Here is a 6000-nt window from a genome sequence, read left to right as displayed (position 1 = left end):
ACTGTATGGGTATTCATCTCCCTCCTCCTGTGACAATCATTCTTGGACACACTGCTTGTCTCACGTCAGACCAATACCCTCCTGTTTGTCGTTAATATGCCCTCAGGTCTTCTGACAATGTTAAACGTCTGTTGATTTGTTTCTCTGATGACCGAGCTGTTTGACTTCCTATCCATTAATCAAACTTCCTGCAACAAAAACAAAAATTGCTGGGAATCCACAGAGGAAAAGCTGAATCAACATTTTGGGTCCAGTGACCTTTCTTCAGAACTGATAATAACGAGGAAATTTAATGCAATTGATATGGGGTAAGGGCAATCTTTCTCAGCATGTTCAGCATCTGCAGTTGGTTGTTATATTTTAACCAGGCTTTCTACCTTGCACTTAAGTTTGACATTTTTCACTCTGTCCAGAGTTGCTGTACCTTTACTGCTTTTATGTTGTGACATTTTCTGTAGTTGATTTACCTTCTCACAGTTTTCAGAGATTATATTTGGCCTGAGGTCATGTTCTAAAACTGGTGCATCCACCTTCAAGGGCTTCCCCTTTAACAAGTCCGCTGATGAGTGCCCGTTAATCGACAGTGTTGTTCTATAACTGAGTGGAGTTAATTCCCAGTAGGCTTGTTGTGTTGCATTGACTTTTTGCCTCTCCATTTGACTGAGGATGTGCCTATGCTCCTAAAGTTGACTTTCTCAAAGATGATCAGCCATGATCATGCTGAATGGGTGAGCAGGCTCGAAGGGCTGAATGGCCTAGTTCAGCTCCTGTTTTCAATGTTCCCATGAATTTATGACTATGATTTAACATCTATTATCATTTAACATCCTTTTCTTTTTAATGTTTTAAACTTCCATCAAATCACCCCTTTAATTTTCTAAAGGAATACAAACTCAACCTGTTATGCACTGTCTGAAAGTGTGGTTGAGGCAATTTCAAAGAAGATTTATTCTCCTATTCAATATGACCATGGCTGATCATTAATTCAGTACCTTGTTTCCACTTTCTCCCCATAACTCTGGGTCCGTAAGAGCTAACGTGTATGTGCCAACCATAATGACATTCCGAACTAATTTCATCTAACTGCACATGGCCTGTAGCCCTCTATTCCTGATCTGTTCATGTGTTTGTCTAATGCCTTTTAAACATTACTATGGTTTTTGCTTCTAGTACTTTCCTTGACAGTGCCTTCCAGGCACATATTTCCATCTGTGTAAAGGACTTGCCTCACACATCTCCTCCTTTAAGCTTACCCCCTCTTTCACCTTAAATTTATGTACGCTAATATTTGACATTTCCATCTTGTGAAAAAGACTCTGATGATCTATCCTATTTATGTTTTTCATAATTTTATATACTTATATCAGGTCATACTCAGCCTCCATCTCTCCAAGTTTGAAGACAATCTAAGTTTGTGCAACCTCTCCATAAAGCTAGTGCAGTCCAATTCAGGCCACATCCTGGTAAATCTTTTTTTGCACCCTTGCAAAGCCCCCACTTCCCTCCTGCAGTGTGGTGACTAGAATGCATGCAATACAACAAATGTGGTCTACCTAAAGCTCTGTACAGCTGCAACATGACTTTTCTCCTCAATGCCCTAACCAACAAAGACAAGCTAGGGCCTATTTCGCTGCTGTATTTTTTAATGTTCTATGTGTTTAACTGTATCCAAGTCTTTTGAATTTTAATGTTTTTACATCGGTTTAGGTATCTGATCAGTTTCATTGCTGGGGTTTGTGGATTTGATTGATTTCTTTGACGCAAAACATTGGGGCTTATGGGGATTATTTTGGATGAATTGGATTTTGCTCAATCTGTAACCATCGATTCCATTTGTTCCCTCAGTGCCCTCCAGAGTTGCGGCTGGGAAACCAAGGCCATCTTTCCCAAGATCAGCTGAAGAGTGATTAGGATTAGTCGGGAAACTGTCATTTGATGATCAATTTAGTTTACCTTTCATTGCACAATCAAGGCATACATTTTGTCAACTCTAATGTGTTGTTCTACTTAACAGCACCCAATGCAAGTCTTGACAACTTAATATTATGTGAATCTGCTCAGCTTCAGTTGACATCAAAATACACCATGGGATAGTGATTATATGAAGGCAGTGCCCGAAAATTTCACAGTTACAGATGCAAGGTCAAGTAGTCCCTGTTAGGCCTATAGATATTCCTTAACTAACCTGTTGAGCTCTGTTATAGCACACCTCTGAAGCAGGTTTGACTTGAACCAATACTTCTGGCTCAGAGACAGTGACACTGCCACTGTACCATTAGGGCCTTTAATCAAAGAAGTTACTACAATGACTCTAAGATTTAGAGATTTTGTTTTAACCAACCTGCTCGAACAAATTGTGAGGCATTTTCAGCACAGGTGGGGCTTGTATCTAGATCTCCTAGCCTAGAGACAGGGACATTACCATTGTGCAGCTTATATCCATATTTCCAAGGTTGCAAACGCAGTAGTGATGTCATCCTTGCTTACTAGCCCTTGTCAAGAAATCATAACCAATGTTATGTCCTTGCACTGGTGTGTTTTAATTCGTTTAAATGTGGAGTCATGACTAACTGGAAAAATTGGTTTGTGTTAACTTTGTCATCTGTAATGCTTAAAGTTGCAATTCTACAAGTTTTTAGACTTCTATGCACATTGTCTATCAGTTTGGTTAGATTAGCACTTTGAATTTTCTAAATTCATTTTTGTGTAGATAGGCAACGTCTTACAGAATATATTTGTTAACAAAAGATATTGCTGTTTAGGAACAGTGAAGGTTCTAAGATGAGTAAGGGCTGATTCAATAGGAAATTTTGGTAGTCAGCTCTCTTGTTTGGGAAGCAAATCTTGACACTTTTATCTACCACCTATCTGAGCCTCTGAGCTTCTGCTGAGCTGCCTGATGATGTCTCGGCCCAATCCCTCAGTGGCCCACGGCAGTGTCTCAGCCAGGTTCTCAGCCGGTTGTGACAGTACTTTGGCATGTTCTGGAAATAGGAGGAAAAGATCAGGGAGGTGGCAGCTTCAGCAGCATCAGCAGCAGTGATGACATTGCAGCCCAAAGCGGGAAGATCGAGCGGTGAGGGACCTCCCTCAGTATCTGCAGTGGTTTGCTTAAGAACTGGCAGCTGAATTCTCCCAGAGAATGAGGAAAGTGGAGACTCATCATACACTGTTGAACTTTGAACTTTATTCCTTTATTTTTCTCATTTATATCAAGAAGGACTTTAATGTTGACTCTGACCTTTGTTTTATTTGCTGACTTATTCAATGAAGGTAATGATTAACTTTTTAACTTTGTTTCTTTGACTATTTTGTACATGAGTTTTTTTTTGTACTGAGGTACCTTTGTACTTAAGATGGTGCCCTGCATGACAACATTATATGCTTTTCACTGCACTCCTGCACTTCTGTACTCGATTACACATGACAATGCAATTCAAGTCTAAATGTAAGGATCCTGTTTTTTCACATTTCAGGAGACATGGTTCATACTTGGCTTTAATATTTTGCCAAAGTTCTTTACTTTTTGACGATTGGGTAGTTTTCAGAATCACCAGGGAGAACGATACATTTGGTCAATGAAGGCCTAAACTATCGTTTTCCATCAAATTAACTCTCCTGCATTGCCCCCAAACAAACAGGAATAAAAATATCACTCAGTACATGATTCATTTTAGCTTTTTCCTTTCACAAGAATTGGAAGATCCCATTGACAGCATCCTCAAAGGCAATTAAAATAATTAACGAGTGTGAGGTTAGAGTCATAGAGACGTACAGCATGGAAACAGACCCTTTGGTCCAACCCGGCCATGCCGACCAGATATCCCAACCCAATCTAGTCCCACCTGCCAGCACCCGGCCCATATCCCTCCAAACCCTTCCTATTCATATACCCATCCAACTGCCTCTTAAATGTTGCAATTATACCTGCCTCCACCACTTCCTCTGGCAGCTCATTCCATACACGTACCACCTTCTGCATGAAAAAGTTGCCCCTTAGGTCTCTTTTATATCTTTACCCTCTCTCCCTAAACCTATGCCCTCTAGTTCTGGACTCCCCGACCCCAGGGAAAAGACTTTTGCCGATTTACCCTATCCATGCCCCTCATAGTTTTGTAAAAATCTATAAGGTCCTCCCTCAGCCTCCGACACTCCAGGAAAAACAGCCCCAGCCTGTTCAGCCTCTCCCTATAGCTCAGATCCTCCTGCCCTGGCAACATCCTTGTACATCTTTTCTGAACCCTTTCAAGTTTCACAACATCTTTCCGATAGGAAGGAGACCAGAATTGCACACAATATTCCAACAGTGGCCTAACCAATGTCCTGTACAGCCGTAACATGACCTCTCAACTCCTGTACTCAATACTCTGACCAATAAAGGAAAGCATACCAAACGCCTTCTTCATTATCCTATCTACCTGGGACTCCACTTTCAAGGAGCTATGAACCTGCACTCCAAGGTCTCTTTGTTCAGCAACACTCCCTAGTACATTATCATTGAGTGTATAAGTCCTGCTAAGATTTGCTTTCCCAAAATGCAGCACCTAGCATTTATCTGAATTAAACTCCATCTGCCACTTCTCAGCCCATTGGCCCATCTGGTCCAGATCCTGTGGTAATCTGAGGTAACCCTCTTCGCTATCCACTACACCTCCAATTTTGGTGTCATCTGCAAACTTACTAATTGTATCTCTTATGCTCACATCCAAATCATTTATGTAAATGACAAAAATTCGAGAACCCAGCACCGATCCTTGTAGCACTCCACTGTTCACAGGTTTCCAGTCTGAAAAACAACCTTCCATCACCACCCTCTGTCTTCTACCTTTGAGCCTGTTCTCTATCCAAAAGGCTAGTTCCCCTTGTATTCCACGAGATCTAACCTAAACTAAAGTATGTCTACAATCAGCCACAATATTTAAATTTTCTTTCATTAATGAGTAGTAAAGTACAAAATAATGATCTCCCATATCTAACAAAGGAAGCTGGTCGATTTTTTTTTTGCTACGGCTATATTTGAACTGTATTCATCAAACCAGGATCTGTTGCCTTAATTTTGTCTTCCATTTCATTTATATTAAAATGATTGTGTTTTCTGGGCTCTGACAATATCCCTATAATGGCACAGAGAGCTCTAAACAAGTCTCAATGCTAGCCAAGTTGTCTATTTCAACTGCAACACTGGAATCTATCCAACAATGTGGAAAATTGTCCAGGCACATCCTGACCAAAACTAAAACACAGCAGAAATTCAATTGCACCAACTATCAATCCGTTAGTTTATTCTTGATTACGTGCTGGAAAATGTAATTTGCAATTCCATATATTGCCATTTAACCAGCTCATTGACATTCAATTTGGGGTCTTCCGGGTCCACTCCATGCCAGACCTTATTACAGCTTTGGTTCAAATTCACCAAGTATCCTTAGACAGCACTTTCCAAACCCACAACCACTTCTATCTAGAAGGACAAGGGCAGCAGGTATTTGGGAACGCTGCTACCTGCAAGTTCCCCTCCAAGCTACTCACCACCCTGACTTGGAAATATACCACAACCCCTTCATAATTGTTGAGTCAAACTCCTGTAATTTCATTCCTGGTAAGCATTGTGAGTCAACCCACAGCACCTGGACTGCAGCGATTCAAGAAGGCAGCTCACCACTACTTTCTCAAGGGCAAATAGAGATGGGCTATCAATGCTAGCCAGCCATTTCACACAATGCCCATTTCACACAATGACTAAAAAAAATGACAAAATGTCAGAACTCAAGAAATGAGGTGACCGAGAGCTTCACATCAAGGTATATTTGACTGAATGTGGGATGGAACAATTGTAGCAAAGTTGAAATTAATGGGAGTCCTTTGGTTAGAATCATATCTTAGAGCAAGGAAGATATCTAATGTAAGCCAAGCAGCTTGGTCCAACAACATTGCTGCAGGCATTTATTTGCAAGTTCATTTCCAAGCCATGTGGCAATCTGACAATGAATGGGATCATTT

The sequence above is a fragment of the Chiloscyllium punctatum genome, chromosome 30 (assembly GCF_047496795.1).
Source record: "Chiloscyllium punctatum isolate Juve2018m chromosome 30, sChiPun1.3, whole genome shotgun sequence".
NCBI lineage: Eukaryota > Metazoa > Chordata > Chondrichthyes > Orectolobiformes > Hemiscylliidae > Chiloscyllium > Chiloscyllium punctatum.
The sequence above is the reverse complement of the archived record's forward strand: the minus strand, read 5'-3'. Positions refer to the sequence as shown.